This window comes from Anser brachyrhynchus (genome assembly GCF_964034855.1).
Source record: "Anser brachyrhynchus genome assembly, chromosome: 3".
Classification (NCBI taxonomy): Eukaryota; Metazoa; Chordata; class Aves; order Anseriformes; family Anatidae; genus Anser; species Anser brachyrhynchus.
Window position 1 is genome coordinate 96176100 of NC_137696.1, and position 23682 is coordinate 96199781.

Consider the following 23682-nt stretch of genomic DNA (forward strand, 5'->3'; position numbering starts at 1 on the left):
ATAAATGCTGCTGTCAGTCAGCGGGCAGACCGCGGCCTGGCGGCTGCCCGCTCCCGCCGCTGCCACTCGACAGGGAGAACAAAGCCCTGCCGAGGCGATGTGGCCGGCTCCCTGCGACAAGCCCGCCCTCCCAAAGTTCACGAGAAACACCGCTGCACGCCTGGGTTTGGCGGCCCCCTCCCTCCCACCCCGATGGAACGAGAGTTTGAAGTTCTGGGCAGCGTCCAAGCCATCCGTTCCTCAAAGCCGAGAGTTTTCTGCCCCCTCAGCCCCGTAAAGGTTTGAATTCCAGTAATACGGAGCTTTTATGATCACAATTACACGCTGCACAAATTCTGATCAGAGGTATTGCTGGTCACAAACCACTTCTGGCCAAAGTAAATGAAAGAACGGTTATACCTTTTTACTGTGTTTTCCATAGGTACAAGCTGTAAACCACATCCTTGCTAGCTTTTACAAACAAAAAGAATTCATGTCCCTGTTGTCAAAATAAAACAAACAAAAAAAAAATCTACTCAGTACAAGGAAACTGAGAAATGTGCATGATCTATGCCCAGCAAATACAGTGCAATGAAAACTGAACCATTTATGGCTCAGAGATGATCATACTCTCTCATGTTCAGTGATACTCTGTATGATCTCTGGATGATCATTGTGTTGCTTGAAATACTTCAAAAGTAGTTCAGTTCATTGACAAGTTGGTATGAGCAGAACAAATCGAAGGTGTACATACAAGGCAGTATTTAAATACCTTTTTACTCCCTTCATTGTAAAAGAAGAACATGAGGGTAAGTCATAGGGAGAAGCCACCCTGAGTGAACTCTTTCACCCATTTCCTGCAGCACTGACAACTTGTAGATTTTTTTATTTGCAAGTGGAGATGAAAATTAATACATGGTGTATGGTAAACTATTGTCTTAAACAACTTACTGGGTATCCTGACCCTGTGATTAACTTCCACTTTAGTTTTTGTGAAGACATGGCAATGCTGGAGTGGAATTTGGAAGGGCTGGCCTCGTCTGCAAGCAAGGAAAAGGCTGGGAGTTGCGCAAGTCATACTCAAGTTAACTCTGTGAGCTGAAGAACAGAGAGATGGAGGCACAGAGCACTCTGCAGATTTCTTTTCAAGATTTGTTGCCATGAGACCTGAACGGTGTAGTTTTTAATTGCTGGAGCTAGTTCTAAAATAAGATATACCATTTGTTAAATACTGATGGTCCACTTGTATGTGCCTGCCTCCTTGAACTGAGGCCAACTTCAGAAAGAGTTTGTTTGCCAGGTGTCATGCAGCTGCATCTGAAATATCAAAAATCTGGACTATTGATACACTACAAGTAAAAGTCAGTGTATGTCCATAAAATATAAATAAATAGAAATGACACTATATTTGTTTAAACTGGACATGCAGCTAATTTTTGTTTGGAAAGGTGCTGTTTTATATGTACATTTAGCATAGGGCAGATGTAGAGTGAATATATACACATCATCCAGAAATATTGAGCAGATCCAGGTTCTGTATCTCTGTTAAAACCTAGAAATTAGGTATTAATGCAATCCCATGCTATTTCACAGCAGTACTGTCAGAACTGCATGGCACATGTGGTGCCATCTGTACTACAAAGAAAGTATCAAGGCACTAAAATAAGTGTTATGTCACTCAGTAGTAGTGTGGTGGGGATAGGCACAACATTGTGAACACTAAATTTATAGTGCTGCTTTCTAGACTGGATGTGATTGTTTCAGAAAGGTTGGGCTCAATCCAAACTAGGAACGAGGGTGGAGAGTAATATTTTTAAGTAATCTCTGTATTGGTGGGAAAAAAATGCTGCTTACTAAATGTAATATGCTGGATGGAATAAATTAAAGGGTTTGTTTAGTTGCTTTTTCCTCATTTTCTTTCTTTCTTTCTTTCTTTCTTTCTTTCTTTCTTTCTTTCTTTCTTTCTTTCTTTCTTTCTTTCTTTCTTTCTCTCTTTCTCTCTTTCTCTCTTTCTCTCTTTCTCTCTTTCTCTCTTTCTCTCTTTCTCTCTTTCTCTCTTTCTTTCTTTCTTTCTTTCTTTCTTTCTTTCTTTCTTTCTTTCTTTCTTTCTTTCTTTCTCTCTCTCTCTCTCTCTCTCTTTCGCTCTTTCTCTCTTTCTCTCTTTCTCTCTTTCTCTCTTTCTCTCTTCCCACCCACAGTAGCAGTTTAAGATCTTTGGTACCTCAGTCACAGTAACTGAGTGATTTCAGTCCAGGTTTTAGAGAACATAGCACAAAATTCAACAAAATTATAACTCGAATTATAATTCATTGAGATTTTTGCTGCAAATTGTATAAGGGAAGCCACAGCTTAAAGCAAATGGCTTTGAAAAATGGACTGTTCTCTGACTTAACCACTTGTCAGCTTGCGGGGAAATCTTTCCAAGTCAAGGTCACTCTTGCAACCTGCAGTTCTATGAGCAAATAAAAGATAGTTTATCTCCAACATTGAACTCACTGAAGGCTTTTCAACAAATAATTTATCTAAATTCCCTTAATTTTGTAGTTTAATTCTCTATTATCATTCTCTATTATCATATTATTATCATATGCTTAATTGACTACAGCTAGATGTAGACAGTTATGGACTTAGATGTCATCTTATTATGCACAAAAATGGAAACAAGTGTGGCTATAGAGTCAAGTAACAGGTAAGAGTCAAGTGCTATATTTATGAAGCCTCTTAGCTCACCGATGTGTGATCGGGGCACAGATCTGTTCCCCACATCTTAATTTGCTCAGATGTGGAAGGCCCTTAGGTTATATTCTGTTTTATCAATTTTAAATTTCTTTTTAAGAGCAAGAGAATTACAATGAGATTGGAATTTTATTAAAGTGCTTTATATTTTCATAAATAGTTAATTAATAATGCAGCACCAGTAGATGGTGCTCAAGAATATATAGCATAACTGATGGGTAGGGGTGGTTAAATGCTTCTATTTAAAAATTGTAAAAAAAACAGAGAAAGTATTGGTTTTCCTTTGAAAAGCTGATTTTTAATGAGAAAATAATGTCCTCTTCCAAATTTCAAACAAACCTTTGTTTGACTGACAATTTTTAAGTTGAAAACGTCAACTATTTTTTGCTTGCTTCAGTATTTTCATTCTTTATATGGCTTTCTCTGTAAAGATTTTTACAAAAACTTTGAAATTCTGCTAGTTTAAATATTTTGATATTATGATTCACTCCCAGTTACTGGGCTAGAAACAGTTAAATTCATGAAATACTGACAGTAGGAGCATGGACCAAAGGGGTCTGAAGTACATCTGAGGCTTGTGCAGCATCCATGCCTCAGACAGTGACCCCTGAACACTTCCAAGGGAAGTGCAGAAAACCCAGCACAGGGATATTTTTGAGGATTTGGCTTCATAAAGTCTATAATAGACCAGTCTACTGCTAGTCTACAGTAATTACAGATATATTTAAGTCTCCAAATAAATTTCAGTTTACCTGCAATACTCTTAACTAGTTTAACTCAATGCATTCTTCTTATTCACATAAACATCCAGTTCTTTTAAGTCTTATATTATTTATTTATTTATTTATTTATTTTTATCTCAGTGTTTTCAAAGAACAAGCTCTACAGCAAAAACATAAACTATGGGAAAACTGATGTGCATCTCTTCTGTTAAATTTGCTGTCTTGAAGTTTAATTGCATGTAACCATGTTAAGGAAGGCAGAAATGAAATTCTGGTTTACTTCTAGTAATTATTTCATGTATTTTTCTCATACTTCTTTTTATTTTCCTCTAAAACAATTCCAGTTATTCTGACCTATTTCCACAAAACAGTGTTGTTGTTGTTTTTTAAGAACTTCCATCACTTTTGTCACTTTTCTCTAACTCCCTCTAGTTTTCTGATACCCTTCTGAGATGTAGAAGCCAGTACTGCAAATGGTAGTTCAGATCAGACAGCAGCACTGATTTATATAACATCGTTTTTCGTGGTCATGCTGTGTCTTATTCTTGATTCGTTTTAATTTCTTGCTTCTTTCTTCTGATAATCTGCTACAATGAACAGAGATCTTCAGTTAGCTGTCTGTGTCTCTTCTTTTTATCACTCTTGTGAAACAGTTTGCCAAGGCCTTTAGAAAGTTTAAATAAATGATTTCTATTGGTTTTCCTTTGACCTCTACGGTATTTTACTGATGTGTTGAAAACATCCTAACAGATGAGTAAGACAACATCTTCCTTTGCAAAGACCTATCATCTCATCATCTTCCAAGTCTTATTTTCTTATTTTTAATTTGCCAGTTACAGATGTAAGATTTATGAATCTTTGATTCCCTGAATCATCCTAAAGCCTTTTCATAATATATATGAAACATTTGCTACTTTCTAGCTTTTCAGTAGAGGAGTTGTTTTTTAATTAGGGTTTTCATAGCTCTTATTCAGAATTTTCGGTCCTGGTAGCTTCCTGCTTTTTAAATGATTGATTTGTTCCAATACCTCTTCATCTGATAGTACCTCATTTTTATTACCAAAGAGTAGGTATCTCCCTAGCATCCTCTATTGAGAAGACTGATGCAAATAAATCTACTATCTTCCTAGCAACATCCTTCTCTTCCTTAACTGCTGTCTTTATTCTCTGAAATTCCCAGCAGGCCTAGTGACTCTTATAAACTTCTTGCTTTTGATATACTTAAGGGGTTTCTTTTATTTTTTTTTTTCTTTACATTTTCAGCAGTTACCTTTTCTGTCCAGTTTTCCTTCTGACTTCTTCACTATTGTAACTTATGATCATTTTCCTCATTTCATGAAATCTGCCTTTGTAGATTTTTGCAGTTTGCCACTTAGCTCAAGTAGTATTTGAATTCCTTTCATTTCACTGCACTGGTTTGTAACTTATTTTCCTTGTTTTTCTCCTCTCCTTTCTCTCTCCCACATGTGCATTTATCAGTGGAAATATTCTTGGGTTTGAGAGCAATATGAATGCCCCATCTAAGGACCCAGCTGCCTTTAGTTTTATGACTTGGGTGTTTTTTTTTTTCTCAACTAAAATACATTTTATTGATTACCTCTGTCCAAATGTTTGTGTCATTATATTTGATTTTATATCTTATTTCTTCCTAGATAAATTTAACCTTATTATTTTATGATCACTTTACATATCAGTTTAGATATTGTTAATCCTTGACTTCTTTCTACTTATTATGATTGAAGTCCAAAGGCATGTCTAAACTGTGCTTTAATATGGAGCTGTAGTTTATCAGCTGAGTTATCAGCTGAGCTAGCTGATTTAAGGATATCATGTCTTCCAAGGTAACAGTCGTTTCTTGGAGTGCTCTCTTCCCAAGTATGTGCTGTTTCAAAAACTACCCTTTATTCTGAGAAATTATATCTTTTAAGGTTTGGCATTTAGAGATTACATTTGTTTCTAATTGGGTAGTCTAAGATCTAGGATTATCCTATTTTAACACATTTTCTTGCCTTTTTAATTTTCAAAACTGCACGCGACAGCCCAGTCATGATCTGCATCCTTTGGTGCATGCCTTCTTGTAGCCAAGGGTTCCTTTAGTACTAACCATTCTGATGTACAGCCCTCTTCACTTAGAGTTTTTTTCCCACTGTAATTTATAGAATTAGAGAGCAAAATTCCTTATGGGACTTGTTTAATCTGTCTTTCTAGGACAGTTTACAACAAAGAAATGTTACTTTTTTTTTTTAATTAAATTATCTTCCAGTAGCTTTTTCCATTTCTATTATGACTATAACATAAAGCCTTTCCTCTATTGGAAAGCCTTCTATTTCACTGATCTTGCTTTTAAGTTGTAATTGCACATAAATATTTACAGCTCTTAATTTTGACCAGATGTCATTCTATGGCATCTTTCCTGAATTTGTGCTTCCTCAGTTGCATATTTCATGGATAGCTGGGAGTATCTGTTTTACCAGTAACACTGGTAGATGAGTTGATGTTCTTTGGCTAGGTGATTAGAGTATTTTTTCTTGTCTTTCAGTCTATGAAGTCTATGTTTTCAGTGCTTTATGTCTTTCATATATAATGGTTGTCATTTTAAAACAAACTTGTAACTTGTCCATGTTTGCATGTACACTTGTGGTGAGATTCTAGTGAGTTGTTGTGTTATATGACTGTAAAACTAGCAGAAACTCATTTCACTCTCTACATGTAGACTATATCATAAGCTTTGCCAAATTAATTGGAGAATATTTATGCAAAGAACAAAATAAAAACAAGGCGCCACTATTTTCATGTTAATTATCTAAATGCACTGAAATCCTCTTTATACTAGGAGGAGGACAAATATTTTACAAATGCCCTTTCATCTCTGATGTTATTAATCTACTCTAGGATATTGCCTAGTCATTAATCAAATTGAACTGTGATAAATACAAAACCCCTGCGTTGTTTTGGCTCACACCACTAAAAAGTAAGAAGTTCAGAGTTAATGCGGAATCCATCTTTAATGTCCTTCATTTTACTTACTTATTTTGGAGAAGTGTGATTTTATGTACTTTGTGTGTCATTGAGATCACTAATCACAATGGACAGAGTTAAAAGATGGTGTCTTGTGTTGCATTTTTTCTTGCATTTGTGTAAATGAGGGACTGATAATCCTGTCTAGAGCTTAGCTTTCTGTTGTTAGTGTAGGTTCACTGTGTAAAACACAAAATATGCTGTTTGTTCCCTACCAAGTTCAGCTGTGATCTCTTCATCTTAAAATGTTAGTCAAAATAACATTATAAAATTTCTTTTAACAAAGAGCTCAAGTGGTTAGTGGAAGACTTGTGTCCAACTTCCTTTTTGAAGAGTTTGAATCATGTAGTTTTTAATTCTCATAATTTTTAAGCCAGCAAAAAAGGATAGTAGCATTTGGTTAGGGTGTCTTCAATTTTTATTATTCCTCTCATGCCTGTTTCGGGAAGACTCAGTCCCCAATGTCTATTCAGCATGAAATACAGAAATAATGTTCTAAAGTAGGACCATAATCTAGGTGTCTTATTGTGCCTAAATGTTGTTCCATGCCCTTGGTTCCAGTGAGTGGAAGCCAAGTCTTCTGGCACTGTTACTGCCATTACTGCAATTTACAAAGCATGGCCTAACCATTTCCTAAAAGAAAGTCTTCAGGACCTGGTCTTGAGGAGTGGATTCTTAACTGTGTATCCAGAGCATCAGCAAGTGATAGCTTGAAATGTATGGGGTAGACAAACTGATTTTTGGGAGGTTTTCAGTCTGATCCTTTGCATCAATATCCATTGTTTTCTGAGGCTTTAGGTTGTTCCTCATTCAGCATGGTGACTATACTGGACTTTCTAAGGCAGATTACTCTTCCCAAGAATCTTACTGTAAGGAAAACCTGTGATGTATAAGGAATGTTTGTTCATTATTTCTCATGGCTATATTAAGAAGGGAACAAGGGGAGTGTCTGAGCCTCTTGCTGCCATCGGCGGGAGGCAGGGAGACTGCTTGCGTGAGGTGCGAGCAGGTGGACGACCTGGTCCGCATGGTGGCAGAGCTCAAGGAGGAGGTGCAGAGGCTGAGGGATATCAGGGAGTGCGAGCGGGAGATAGACTGGTGGAGCGACTCCCTGCAGGACCGGAGGGAGAGGGACCAGGGTGAGACGCCCCAAAGGGGGGTGGACCCCCTGCCCTGTTGCCATCGGGCAGAGGGAGGGGACCCGCGAGTTGAGGAGGAATGGAGACAGGTCCCTGCTCGACCTCGCAGGAGATGCCCTCCCCTTCCGGCGCCGCCTTCCCAGGTGCCCTTGAACAATAGGTTTGAGGCCCTGGAGCTCGAGAGACCCGTGGGGGAGGATGAGGTAGGAAGCCTACCCGGGAGGATGCCTGAGGTGAGGCAGTTGACTCCACGCCTCAGGACTGCCTCCACCAAGAAAGAAAGAAGGGTGATTGTTGTGGGCGACTCCCTCCTCAGGGGAACGGAGGGCCCTATTTGTCGGCCTGACCCCACACGTAGGGAAGTCTGCTGCCTCCCTGGGGCCAGGGTCAGAGACATTACCAGGAAGCTTCCAAACCTGGTTCGCCCCTCTGACTATTACCCGCTTTTGATAGTCCAGGCTGGCAGCGATGATGTTGAAAAGAGAAGCCTCAGGGCCATCAAACAGGACTATAGGGGGCTGGGACGATTGGTGGAGGGAGCGGGAGTGCAGGTGGTGTTTTCGTCCATCCCTACGGGGGAAGGGAGAGGCACGGAGAGGACATGGAAAGCTCATGTGGTTAATAGGTGGCTCAGAGGCTGGTGCCAGCATAGAAATTTTGGGTTTTTTCACCATGGGGAGCTTTACTCGGCACCCGGCCTGATGGCCCCAGACGGGTCTCTATCTCCAAGGGGAAAACGGATCCTAGGCCAGGAGCTGGCGGGGCTCATAGAGAGAGCTTTAAACTAGGTAAGAAGGGGGACGGGGCTCAAACAAGGCTTGTTGGAGCTGTGCCGGGGGAAACAATGGCTAGGCCGGGGAAGAAGGCGATGGCCCAGCTGAAGTGCATCTACACTAATGCACGCAGCATGGGTAACAAACAGGAGGAGCTGGAAGCCATTGTGCAGCAGGCAGGCTACGACTTGGTTGCCATCACGGAGACGTGGTGGGACCGCTCCCACGACTGGAGTGCTGCAATGCCTGGCTATCGGCTCTTCAGGAGGGACAGGCAGCACAGAAGGGGTGGTGGCGTGGCTCTCTACATTAGAGAATCTTTTGATGTTGTGGAACTCCAGGCTGGGAATGATAAGGTTGAATCCCTGTGGGTTAGGATCCGCGGGAAGGCCGGCAAGGCTAGCATCCTGGTGGGGGTCTGTTATAGACCGCCGAACCAGGATGAGGAGACGGATGAGGAGTTTTATAGGCAACTGACAGAAGTTGCAAAATCGTCGGCGCTTGTCCTCGTGGGGGACTTCAACTTCCCGGACATATCCTGGAAACACAACACGGCACAGAGAAAGCAGTCTAGGAGGTTTCTGGAGAGCGTGGGAGATAGCTTCCTGACGCAGCTGGTCAGTGAACCTACCAGGGGTGGTGCCCCGCTAGACCTTCTCTTCACAAACAGAGAAGGACTGGTGGGAGATGTGGTGGTCGGAAGCTGTCTGGGGCAGAGTGACCACGAAATGGTAGAGTTCTCTATTCTTGGCGAGGCCAGGAAGGGGACCAGTAAAACTGCTGTCTTGGACTTCCGGAGGGCTGACTTTGAGCTGCTCAGGACGCTGGTTGGCCGAGTCCCTTGGGAGGCGGTTCTGAAGGGCAGAGGAGTCCAGGAAGGCTGGGCGCTCCTCAAGAAGGAAATCGTGATGGCACAGGAGCGGTCCGTCCCCACGTGCCCAAAGATGAGCCGGCGTGGAAGAAGACCGGCCTGGCTCAACAGAGAGTTGCGGCTGGAGCTTAGCAGAAAAAAGAGGGTTTATAATCTTTGGAAAAAAGGGCGGGCCACTGAGGAGGACTACAAGGATGTAGCGAGGCTGTGCAGGGAGAAAATTAGAAAGGCCAAAGCTCATCTGGAGCTCAATCTGGCTACTGCCGTTAAAGACAACAAAAAATCCTTTTACAAATACATCAACGCGAAACGGAGGACTAGGGAGAATCTCCATCCTTTACTGGATGCGAGGGGAAACCTAGTTACTAAGGATGAGGAAAAGGCTGAGGTGCTTAATGCCGCCTTTGCCTCAGTCTTTAGCGGCAATACCGGTTGTACTCCGGACACCCAGTGCCCTGAGCTGGTGGAAGGGGATGGGGAGCTGGATGTGGCCTTGGCTATCCATGAGGAAATGGTTGGCGACCTGCTACGGAGCTTGGATGTGCGCAAGTCGATGGGGCCGGATGGGATCCACCCAAGGGTACTGAGAGAACTGGCGGAGGAGCTGGCTGAGCCGCTTTCCATCATTTATCGGCAGTCCTGGCTATCGGGGGAGGTCCCGGTTGACTGGCGGCTAGCCAATGTGACGCCTATCTATAAGAAGGGCCGCAGGGCAGACCCGGGGAACTATAGGCCTGTCAGTTTGACCTCAGTGCCGGGGAAGCTCATGGAGCAGATTATCTTGAGGGTCATCACGCGGCACTTGCAGGGCAAGCAGGCGATCGGGCGCAGTCAGCATGGGTTTATGAAAGGCAGGTCCTGCTTGACGAACCTGATCTCCTTCTATGACCAAGTGACGCGCTTGGTGGATGAGGGAAAGGCTGTGGACGTGGTCTACCTTGACCTCAGTAAGGCTTTTGACACCGTTCCCCACAACATCCTCCTCAAGAAACTGGCTGCTCGGGGCTTGGACTGGCGTACGCTTCGCTGGGTTAGAAACTGGCTGGATGGCCGGGCCCAGAGAGTTGTGGTGAATGGAGTCAAATCTGGTTGGAGGCCGGTCACTAGTGGAGTCCCCCAGGGCTCGGTACTGGGGCCGGTCCTCTTTAATATCTTTATTGATGATCTGGATGAGGGCGTCCAGTGCACCCTCAGTAAGTTTGCAGATGACACCAAGCTAAGTGCGTGTGTCGATCTGCTCGAGGGCAGGAAGGCTCTGCAGGAGGATCTGGATAGGCTGGAGCGATGGGCTGAGGCCAACTGTATGAAGTTCAACAAGGCCAAGTGCCGGGTCCTGCACCTGGGCTGCAACAACCCCAAGCAGAGCTACAGGCTGGGAGATGAGTGGCTGGAAAGCTGCCTGGCCGAGAAGGACCTGGGAGTATTGGTGGATAGTCGGCTGAATATGAGCCAGCAGTGTGCCCAGGTGGCCAAGAAGGCCAACGGCATCCTGGCCTGTATAAGAAGCAGTGTGGCCAGCAGGTCGAGGGAAGTGATTGTGCCCCTGTACTCGGCTCTGGTGAGGCCGCACCTCGAGTACTGTGTTCAGTTTTGGGCCCCTCGCTACAGGAAGGACATGGACGTGCTCGAGCGAGTCCAGAGAAGGGCGACCAAGCTTGTGAGGGGTCTGGAGAACAAGTCTTACGAGGAGCGGCTGAGGGAGCTGGGCTTGTTCAGCCTGGAGAAGAGGAGGCTCAGGGGCGACCTCATCGCTCTCTACAGTTACCTGAAAGGAGGCTGTAGAGAGGTGGGGGTTGGTCTATTCTCCCACGTGCCTGGTGACAGGACGAGGGGGAATGGGCTAAAGTTGCGACAGGGGAGTTTTAGGTTGGATGTTAGGAAGTACTTCTTTACCGAAAGGGTTATTAAGCATTGGAACGGGCTGCCCAGGGAGGTGGTGGAGTCACCATCCCTGGAGGTCTTTAAAAGACGTTTAGATGTAGAGCTTAGGGATATGGTTTAGTGGAGTACTTAGTGTTAGGTCGGAGGTTGGACTCGATGATCTTGAGGTCTCTTCCAACCTAGAGAAATCTGTGAATCTGTGAATCTGTGAATCTGAGTCACCCAGGCGGCGGTATGAACCTTGAGACATCCTGCCTGTTGATGTCTCAGACATAAGATTGAGAGAACCTTGTGTAAATAATACAATTGCCAAACCAATAACCCACTGCCCTATCTTAAGACAAACTAACATGACCAATAAAGGAGGAGAAAACACCACATACCAAGCAGAGGAAGACTACTGCCTTCATCTGTGCGGCCACCAGAGGAACCAGAGACGACCCCCTAGCAACAATCGACGCAGCCGCAGTACTGGAAAGGGGCCACGTAACCCCGGAAGATCTTGATGATAAAAGGGGACTGCGAAAAAGGGGGGGCGCGTGCCGTTTGGAGGAGCATGGACTCCCCGACCACCCAGCGCTGTTTTGCTTGCTGATCGCTTACTCAATAAACTAATTCTTTCCGGCTAAAAGAGTAATTTATAACAAATTTGGTGCCGTGACTCGGATAGAGGTAATTTGATCGGGAAACCTATCGAAGGGGGCGCCCCGCCAATTTCGGCGGCCTTCACCGGGACTATTCCCGTTCAAGCCCTCTACCGACTTACTGTATCTTATTGTAAGGGAAACCTTTATCCTATCTCAGGTTTCTGAACTCCATGCTACAGAATGGGAATTAGAATCTGACCATAGTACTCTTCTACATGTTTCTTTGATACAAATGCATCCACTAAAAAAAAATAAGTATGTTGTGTGTCTAAGGACGGTATTTTTCTTATATCCAGTGTTTTAATGGAAAGACCATTCTTTTGTCTATGACTAGGCAGGAAACTTCATCCTGAGGTGAAAAAAAGGACAGGTAGTGAGCCTATGATACTACAGTGTTGTAGCTTAACCTACAACAGGCAGTGAAGCACCACACAGTGGATCACTCACACACACACCACCCTCAGTGGGAAAGGGGGAGAGAATCCAAAAAAAAAAAAAAAGCAAAAGCTCATGAGTAGAAATAAAGACAGTTTAATAGGACAGAAAATGAATGCTTAATAATAATAATAATAAAATAATATGCAAAGCAAGTGATGCACGATGCAACTGCTCACCACCCACTCAGTGATGCCCAGCCTGCTTCCGAGCAGTGGTACTGCCCCCACTCTGGCCAGCCACCCCATATAATGATTCAGCATGACATCACATGGTATGGAATATCCCTTTGACCAGTTTGGGTCAGCTGTCCTGGTTCTGTCCGCCCCAGCCTCTTGTGCACCCCCAGCCACCTCGCTGGCAGGGCAGTATGAGAAATGGAAAAGTCATTGATTTAGTGTAAGCACTGCTCTGCAGCAACTAAAATATCAGTGTCAAATCCAAAAGTTTTTGAGAGTTTTAGGAGAGAATCTTGCCCTAGTTTTAATCCTCCTTAAGTATTTACTTGCAGTTACTACTGAGGCAGAAAGGCCTGAGTTTTTTTTCTAGTATGATTGTTTTCATCTTCACTCTTTTTGAGTATTTTAATAATAAAAAACTGACGAAGATTTTTAGAGCTCATGGAACCAGATGGAAGCTGGAGCGTTTGGGACATCAAAATGTCATAACATCAGTATTCCAGCTTGAAAAGATTGGCTGAGTGCCTATAATTTCCTAAAGTGAGTGGATATATTTCAAAATTTAAAGATTTAGTCAAGGCTCAGATCAAGTTGATAACAAAGAAGGAAATCCTCAAGGTCTTTCTTCTCAACCTGAAATTTTTGTTCTTGTAATAATGAAATTTGAACACAACATATACTTAACATTAGCTGCATTTCCCTAATGTTTTAAAAGAGGAAGGACCTATGTATTTTTCTATAAGTGTCTGTGAACTAAAATTTGAATGAACATGACAAGGTTTGTCTTCAGGTTAAGGAATGCTTTGGAATTGGGAACAAATGCATAGAGGTAAGAGTAACATACTTTATGACTTTGAAAGAAGACACTTTTGTATTTGACAGAAATAATTCTTTTGACCAATTCACTTCTTCGGCTGTTTAGTGGACATGCAGAGTAAACTGTTTATTTGAAACAATTTGTTCATACATTAATGTGTAGGTTATATACACTTTTGGCATCTTTTACAATTATAATAATACCTGAAAAAGAGAAAGCTTCACACACTAATAGTGGCAGGCATGAATGTCAAATACTGCTTACTTAAATGGATAGACTTCTTAAATGACCATGAGTAACTGGTTCACAGTCCACAACTCTACAAGGAGGTGCTGTGAAGTTCAACTACTCATTAAAAACAGATGTAAATGTATCATTCAAAGTTTAAGAAATACAGCTTTTATTGGAATGTATTGAAATATATGTTTCAGGTATTAGTCTTCTGAAATACTCTTGCTATGAGATTGTTAAGAAATAGCTGAGTTTACTTAATATTCTTATTTGTAAAACCTGAGTCAGAGAGGTGTATCCTGGCATCAATTCAGCTTGTATCAATGGTAAAATGTATGTGAGAATAGAATCATGCTCTTGGTATATACTGTGTTCTTTAACTAAAGACTGAAAGGTGAGGAATACTTTTATGTTAGCAAAGGGCAGAATATGCTGTGAAAATGTGGTGTATGACAGTAAAGAGCCACGGGTGGCAGTTATAATTCTACGAGACACATCGTGACTCTACTATCCAAAATATGAGAGCATGCATGGAAGACAGTTCCCAAACTGTAAGGTACAAAAGTGAATATTAGCAGGGTTTTTGTTTGATTGTTTTTGTTTTTAAGATGGAAAACTATGCTTGGGTGAGTGTGAAGACTGAAATGACAGAAGCATATAGCTTGTTTAGTTATCTATCACTGGATCAAAAATGGACAATAAAGAAAAGTGATTAAACCACAGCATGTTATTTAGCATTTATACTGAATGTATCATATCTACTGCTAAGAGCCACGGGGGTTTCTCTTTTATAAATTCTGTAAATATTCCTGGTCTTCTGCCAACAATGTCTTGTCTGCACCAAAATCTTCCCCTTCCTTCCTTCCTTCCTTCCTTCCTTCCTTCCTTCCTTCCTTCCTTCCTTCCTTCCTTCCTTCCTTCCTTCCTTCCTTCCTTCCTTCCTTCCTTCCTTCCTTCCTTCCTTCCTTCCTTCCTTCCTTCCTTCCTTCCTTCCTTCCTTCCTTCCTTCTTTCCTTCCTTCCTTCCTTCCTTCCTCCTTCCTTCTTCACTCTTTCTTTCTGATACGTATACTCGAATCTGTTATTTCACAGTGGTTAATCAGTGAATCCAAGATCTCCTATTGAAGTGATACATCTAAAAATTGTTGGTGAATGATTTATTGGTTTTGCCAAAACTGTTCTCTATGAACATTGCTGACTGTTATCACAGTAAATTTAAGTACTGTCATTGAAGCCAGGAGATCTATGCTATGCTGATTTAATCAGTATGGAATTTAGCGCTAAGAGTCAAAAATGAAAAAGTCAAGTGCTTGCAACAAATCTCAGTTGGGTGGCTCGGAATGTATTCCTTCAGACTGGAGTAACAGCACATTGCATTTATTTCAGAGGTTATCACTGCTATGCAGAGTAATTCAGCTTCAAAATTTACTCTGTCTTGGTCTCTGTGATGTGATAACTAATCAGGGTACAAATTAATGTTAAGATTCCACATGAAAATTTGTTTCCAACATGTAGATATCAGAATGATTATCTGATCTCCTATAAATTTAATTTAATCCCTAATATTCCAGTTGTACCTGTACAATAATTAAGCTTTTGGTGGAGACTGCACCTTATTTATTGGTTTAACTGCCTGCATAAACACATAGGATTTCCTATTATACATGTGTCTATGGGGATAATATAAGATGTTGAATCTGCCTGAAAGTTTTTTGGCAATTGCAAATGCATATTTTAACCAGTTGTGAACACATGGATGTTTGTGCTCATTAAAGCAAACATTCATGTATGTCTGAATGCAGATAATACCTGTATGTGATGTATAAATACATGTAGGCAAGGAAGAGCATTAGCTGAATGTTTACGTTCTGTATCAGAAAGAGTGTTATAGCCATATGCATCTCATGAGATCTCATGAGATCAGAACCTATACTGTGATATCAAAAGGATGACGTCCGTATCTCTATTTAACTCCTCCATGAAAATTTTGATATTTTTAATGCCTTGTTGCGTAAACTTTATTTCTTTGTCTATTAGTATTATATCTTGCCTGTGCTTTACTTTTTGTGTATTATACAAGGCTTTTAAAATAAGTAGGTCACCATGCAAAAAGGAAATCATCAAATGTAAATAATTTCAAACACCTTCATTGTACTGTGAGTTTAAAAGTGACAGACTTGAAAAAAAATCAGTATTCTTTTTTCAGTTAAATGCTTAGATATGATCATATTTCTATTTTATATTTTTTTAAACATGTAAAAGAGAAACTGAGAAATATTTCACGATGACTACTAAAATATGATATTCAAATAGACTGACAAGAAGCTGTTCTAATCTCATCTTTTTTTTTTTTTTTTTTTTTTATATGCCTCCACTGGCTTCTTCTCTCAGTATATCTAATACAATTCTTTCATCCCATTTACAGAGCCTTTGTCTAATCTTTTTTCTTATATAGTTCTTGCACTCATTTTTCTCTCTCAACCACCTATTTCCATTGTTCAGTATTTCTTCTCATCTGTTTTGCTTCTCTTGCTCCTGTGTTATTGGCTTCTTGTAAGCACCTATAAAATCAGAATATTCTTCATATTCTGATTTTCCAGTCAATTGTTATTTGAATTCTACCCCCACAGTATTTCTCCAGCTATGTGGAAATAGAGATAAGATAGGAAGGATATCATGTATTTAGATAGTAACTTTCTTAATTTACCTGGAAACATCTGACAATGCAGAACAAACTTCTTCTGTTGACTGTTTCTACAAGATGGAGGTGTTTTCTCAGTTCTTTTCTCCCCTCCATTCTTCAGAAAACCAGCCCATCAGTGGGATGTAGCGTGGAAATAATCCATACAGTTTGGACAGATGGCTAAAATATAGACAGATGGAATATGTCTTAAACATAGATGTCTATATCTGAGCTGCTTAGTCTCTTGCTATAGTCAACAAATAGAAACAGGTGTGTCTGTAATATTTTTTATTTAATATTGCTGTAGATCTCTTCAGTAAGTTAGATGATTCACATGCTTGTAGCTGCCTTTTTCTCTGTTCAGATGTAAATGTCTGAAGTTAGATGAGATTAACTTTATTTCTGCTGTCTCCTATAATGGATAGTAGGCTAGTAGAGGCAATTTTCTGGTTGACTCCTCAATTTCTTTGGGGCTCCCCTTTCCTAGGTCTGTTTTTGTCTCTAATTTGAATGGAAGTTACACCTTTGAAAAAGTTCCTAGGACAGATACCTGCGATTTTTAAAAAGACATGTGTAAACTGTACCTTTGGACCTGTCCACGAAGCTCCCTGACCCTGGACGGAATTGGGTCCCATTGCTACTTCACACTGTTGCAGTGTTTGTGGCCCCGTTTTTCCGGCAAGGCAATGGCATGCGGCTGAAATCCACTATTCAGTCCCTGTAAGTAGCTGATGTCAGCTGCAGGCTTGGCACAGTATAGGCAAGTCCAGCCTGTGCTCTGGGAATCTGTGTGTCTGAATGCAGTCTACCACTGCAGCCCCTCCCATAAATTATCAAAAATCCAATGTGTGGACTACTGACAATGCATCATCTGCTTGAAAAAAGGGGTTGTTATTATTTAAGACCAGGCTTCATAAACATTCTTAGATTCAGGAGGTATTTGGCATAACTAAAGTCAGGAGATCATATACTGGCTCATATAAAGCCTTCTGGTATCTACCCTCCCAACTCTTGCTATAGAAGGACCTGCAGGAGTCAATGTTCCCCCCCGCCCACCCCCCCCCCCCCCCCTTCAGATAATATCTTGAGAATATACTGGGTTCTCTCTGCTTGTTTTCACTAATGCAGTTCTCTTCTGCCTTACACTCCTTTCCTGAGTTACTGTCTTCCAACATGCCTTGACAAGCTTCTTTTAAGCTGTGAACCCTTTGGGGCCAGGGACATGTCTTGTTAAAACTGGAGAAATACTGTAGAAGTGATTTTTACCATGCTAGAATAAAATTTAAATATTTAATGAGATACAATAAAACTCTGCACTCAGATACATGGCCAGAGTTGCAAAGGTCCAGTTGAGAGTCGAACACACTGATACTTGCAGAATAAGCTGCAAAGGTCTATGCAGATAACCACACATTTTATTATCTCTAATAATCTTCACACTATAAATGTAACTGATAGAAGGTAGAAACTTTGCCATAAATTCATTTTTAGGTAGTTTCAAAGGTTTGGTTTGTGATGCAGTGATGGATACCAGTCTAAATAGTTTATTGACTAATTAACTCTTTATACTTTATCATACTGAATTTGCACATTTTCCTTCAATATCATCTTTATTATGCAAAACTTTTGAGCAATTATCTTTAATACAGCAACTGCTATTAGGCACTTAGAAATACGAACGTGGATGACGAGTCTTGTGAGGTACCAACTGGCATTAATTATAGCACTGAATTTTTGCACTAAAGTCCTACCTCTGTGGCTTTTTCTTATAAAAACATATTTTTTATATGTTCATATAGATTTTTCTTCCTGATGTATTTTTGGACACAGGGTCTTAATTAGAAAACTTCATAATTCTATTTGGTGCAAAGAAAGGTAAATAAATAGAATTTTAGTAAGTAACAAATCCCAGCCTTTTTACAGGCTCAAAATGAAAATCATATTAAAGCTCAATTATGAATCATATGCATTTATTTACAATAAAACTGCTAGTACTACTATTGTTAAACCATTTAATAAACCAGAACAGGAATAATGCATTTGTGCATTTTGTCACTTTTACTGGGGCACAGCATGCTCCAGTACACTTCAATTCATTTTTTTATGAAGTATTATTTTTGCCAGACTACATTTTAATATATTTTTGTCATATTAGAGAAAAGCATTTTCCCCTTTTTTATCTTGACTTATTATTTGATAAGTAAAACAGTTGCTCACTTGCTTTTTATTCTGTCTGGATGGCAGTAAGGTAAGCATAAACAAGAGCAAGATCTAAGATTTTGGAATAAAGAGGTGGCTGTGGAACATACTCAATTTCTGTATGCTCACAGGTTAATCAGATGAATGAATGAGTGAAGAGGGAAACGAACATGACTGTTTGGAATGGGAAGGATAAAGGAGCAGCTCAAAAATATTTCACATAAGTAGCAGTATCATATATATATATGTGTGTGTTTATTATATATATATATAAAAATATATATATATTCCAAAATATTTTTTTAAGTTTAAAAATGAGCATTGCACATTAAGCCCATGCTATAAAATCATCAAGCATTGTACTTCAGTGGTTGATTTAACAGTTGCTGGCTGATTGAGACAGAACAGTGGAGAAGGAAACTGAGCACCATTGGATTCACAGAACTCCTGTCCTGATACACACTTTTTTACATTTGTCTTGGATCAGTGAATTCCTGAGAGACACAGTCCTGTCATGGGTGTGTAGCTAAGCTGCAGGACACGTTGCAGGGAAAGAACCAGGAAAGTGGGAAAAGAACTTTAGGCACATGGGAAAGGACATTTTTTGTTTGCTTGTTTGTATGTTTTTCCCCTAAGGAAAATTGGCTGTCCAATACTGTTTTCTCAGTGGTTATTTGTGTGAATGTCTGTGGACAAATCTTGCCTTGATTTGCAGCATTACCTGAAGGAAAATATTGTGTTATGATATATTTTGATCTATTCACTGTAAGCTTAGGGACATATGCTGTTGCTACAAATTAATTCAATGGACTGCTAGAAACCTTTCACTTGATGATACTGGCTTTCTTCTGGCCTTCATTGTGCCTGCTGACTCAGCAATCAGAGCTCACTTCAGAGCTGAAGTCAAAAGAGTGTGATGCTTTGAATAGCTGCTGTGAAGAAACACAGGGCCTTGAGGTGCTGGATGCTCAGTCCAGGTAGTTCTTTGTCAGTTTAGACGTGTTCTTTGGCCATGAGCTCTATGAGCATAGACAACAAAGATATTTTGTCTTGTATAGTATTACAAACCCTATGAGAAATAAAATGTACATGATATTGTCTCCTAAAGTTGCACTGTGGAGAAATGCCTTTGCTCCCATCTTTTGCTTCCTCCATATCTATAAGACACATGCACACACACATTGTTCACGTGAATCGAAAGAGGACTTTCATCATCCTTCTTATCTCTGCAAATCTCTGTGGCTGCTTGTAGATTGTGTTGCTTCTGAATCTTGGTTCAGATGAGATAATGATGGCAACCACAGCATATACTGGTGTGTCTTAGTCAGAAAAGATTGGAGACTGGAGGCTGGTCTGGTTTGTTCAGGAGTTCAGGTGGGCTGAGTCCACAGTCTGTAGATATGAGCACATTTTTGTTTTCAAACATGACTACCAACAAGCCTTCAGAAAGCAGCAGTAAAGAGCAGGGAAACCCAGATTTCGGTTGCCAAATTGTTCTAAAGATGTTTGTACAAAATTAAGAAGTGCCTCCTATGCAGTGATACATGATAGACCAGCTGAATAAATCTCAGAACAGTTTTTCACGGGTACACTTTAAGAGCTTGTGGGATAGATGTGATGTCTGAAGACTCATTGTTTGGTATGCTCTGTGGATGTGCCTGGGATTTGCTGGTGTGAGTATGAAGGCCTGAAAAGAATGAGCACACCTTATAGGACTAATTTTTAGAAATATCTTAAAGTAAGCTATAGACATAGTCAGAGGCTACCTGGGTAATGTACTATTCTAAGTAAAAAAAAAAGTAATATATATATATATAAAAATAAATAATAATAAAAAACCTCTAATAAATCTCTAATAAATTTTAGGAATAATACAGATTGGGCAAGCCTGCTTGAGTAAAAGCTGTATCAACAGTCTTTCCCTGAGTGAATTGCCATTCATTTTGTGTGAAGAGCTCTTTTTCCTTTTTATTTTTTTTTTATTTTTTATTTTTAATTAATATTATCTGGCAGTCCTGTACTGCTGCCTACAAAACTGGCATTTTGTGATCTGTTGATTTTTTGTGTTACATCATATCTTTCATAGGAATGAGGCATGAGGAGTGGAAGCAGTTCCCTAAAGTTGAATTTTCATGAGTGAGGGAACCTATAGACACTTGGATGAAGCAAATTTGCATTGCTTTCATTTTCCATATTATTTTTAAATACTAGCTGCTTATTTTTAAATGACTTTTTTTTTCTTTTATGTATTTTAACTCATAGTAATGTATTTATGATACTGCATTGAATAATAATATATTTTCAACTATAGATTGTGTTTCTAAAGATATCACTATTAGTATCTTCATTTCACAGACACAAATAAATGCTAAATTACTTTGTACAGGTAACTAAGGAGGAATCAATATAATAAAAATGAGAACAGAACTTTTTTCTTTCTCTATCCTTCAACTACAGCACATGGAACCCTTAGTGCCAAACTATGACACAGGGTGCAAAAAAACCTAGGATGTGTTCACAGAAGACGTTTTGGAAAATGAAAGTCTTCTGTAATAGAAAGGAAATGAATGCCTTGACTTCCATGCACATTTATACACAAGTTTAATTTTATTCATAGGAGTAATTTCTCAGAACTCAATGGGATTATTCATTTGCTGCATAAAGTGAAACAGAGATTGAACTGCCTTCAGAATGAGAACTTATTGTGTACAACATTAACACTATCAGAGTTTTTTTTTTCTTTCTACTCTTGACATTTAACTGTATTGTTTTGTTTGTTTGTTTGTTTATTATTGGCTGTCCTTTATAAAGAACTGTTACGAGATATGAGGACAGCTAGTCCTTTTCTTCTGTATTTGGTGAATGCAATTTGGTCTTAAACAGATGAAAACAGACAAAGTGGAAAATAATATGCACTATTAAAATCCAGGAAAATTGGAAAGGTACAGTTTACAGTTAATTCAAACAAGACATCAAAGCCTTTACTGGGTTCCACACAAAAGATAAGTTTTAGTTTAAGTACATCAATACCCAGTCTTTTTACGGAGGTATTGTTCATGTCTTTTTGCTAATTTTTACTATGTTAATATATTTGTAAAGCCATTTTTCAAAGTAAAAATTGATATAGCCAAATTTACCTTTGAAAAGATTATATGTAAGTGGTTTAAAATGGGCAGTTGTAAGGGAATACCATCTGGTATGTGGCTATTAAAAAAGCCCATAAAATTATCAAATGACAACATTCATACGCAATTAAATTAACATTAAAAAAAAAAAACACACACCTAAATTAACAAGTCAGTTCAAACTGTTGATTATGATTAACTGTGTAAATAAGTTTGCCATAATGTTGAATCTCTGTTATGACCTGTAGTGAATGTGAAAGAGGTTTTTATAGGGAACACACTATAGCAATATTTGAGGTTATTAATAGTACTTGAGGGAATAAGAACTGATGGAACTCACTCAACACTTTGTCTACTAGGTTACCCTATTAATGAAGTATCAATAATAATGAAGATTTACAAAATTGATTTTTGAGGATGTTGGCTGGGATTTGTATAAACTTACTTTTTATTAGTGACTTTATAACCACAGTGAAAGTTAGGACAGATGTGAAATTACTGTGCATTAATTGATTAAATTTATTGGCTTTTTTTTTTTTTTGGCATTTTGTATTATTTTTACAATATTTGATCAAGTTGCCTTGGTCACTGAAATCCCTTTGTTTTATAACTGCAGTGAATTATGATCAGTCCCTGTAGTATTATACTGATTAACTTAATAGCAAGCTATGTGCAAAATAAGCAAAAATAAATAAATAACTAAACAAAGTGCACAATCCATCCCTGTCAGCATTCCCAAGACACAAGTGAAGGACAGTATTGCAATTTCTGAGTGTCAGCACTTCTAGTTTTGACAAGGTGCAAACTTTGGTTTGACAGAGATAGTCTTCAAAGAGATAAAACAGTTAGCAAATATCTTTATTTGTTCTGATTTGTGGGAAAGTGAAGGTCAGTTGTTATGAATTGCTTAGGGAGACAGGCTGACAGGAAGATGGAGAATACTCTAGGAACCAAAAGATGGAGGTCTTCATCCATTCTGAGAATAGCACATTCTTGCATAGAGGCTAAAGGTGTGTGTAGTGAATTAGAGGTCTACTATGACAACGTTAGGTAAACTATTAAAAATTTTTTTTTTTTTTTGCATGCCACCTTAATCCAACTGTTGCAGCAAAAACAGGTTCAATGGTTCAGCTTTTGGGAATGTCCTGCATTCAGTCAGCGTGATGTTGTGTACATAAAACCCTCATAAATGGTTACTAATAGTTCCCAGGCAACTTTTAATAGACAAGCAGATATTTAATGTGTTGAAAGAATAAAACAAACAAACAAATAAACAAAAAACAACATGATAATGGCACAAATAAATAATGTTACGAATTAGGTGAACAAAGATGGCAATCACCCTGGCTGACACCAGGCAAAGTTGGGTGTCTAGCATCACTTATGTTCATTCTGTCATCCTAACTGTCTTAGATTTCTGTCCTAGTGGGGGATGCAGCACATTTTCTGTCCATGTGCCACTGACCACAGCGGCAGCCCAGGCATCTAGCTTGGATCTGATGCCAATGTTTTAGATGGCTGAAAGGAGGTGAGATAGACCATGCTTAATATTTGTCGGTTCTCCTCATACAGGACTATCCATTTCATTTCTGTATATATCTGCATATGAAGTCTCAAAATAACCTAAAGACTTCAGCTCGCATATGTATGTATGTGTTTATGAACACAAATGTAAGCATGTTTGCCATTTTTTTTAAGGACATGATTCAGTCTTTAAAATGTAACTATTATACATGGTATATGTCATCTGGATATATGGGAACTTGAAAAGTAAGGCATCACCTCAATCCTTTTCCATACAATTTCAGAATTCTGCCAGCAAGTGGTTTGTCATTTCCCCAAATAGCAACCTTCTCTGTGTTGGATCGATGGTTAACTGCTACTCACTGCCGAAATAAAAATATGAAGCCTATCCCCAAAATTGTGCCAAGCATTGAGCTCTACATACAAATAGTTCTCTAGATCACTATTTAGCTTAGACCATGTTAAATACTATGTTTTCATGACAGCTCAACTCACAGGTAATAAAAATATACAGCTGTAAATTAAATACAAAGGTAAAATACATGCATAAAAATATTTACAGAGCACATAAAATACAATTTTTTTCTTGCTCGTATTTTAACTGGGATAGGATGCACTGCTAAGGAGTTGAACGCTATTCTTAGTGTCCTGAACGCTGCATTGTGATTATGATAACAGAGGTGTGAAGCTTCCTACTTACCACCTAGCTGACATTGTTTACACA

General features: G+C 39.5%; 1 long non-coding RNA gene across 1 annotated transcript in view; it reads left to right on the plus strand.

Annotated features, from left to right (window-relative positions):
- Nucleotides 1-23682, plus strand: part of LOC308191586 — a 67366-nt gene that overhangs the window by 1457 nt on the left and 42227 nt on the right. The window lies entirely within an intron of this gene.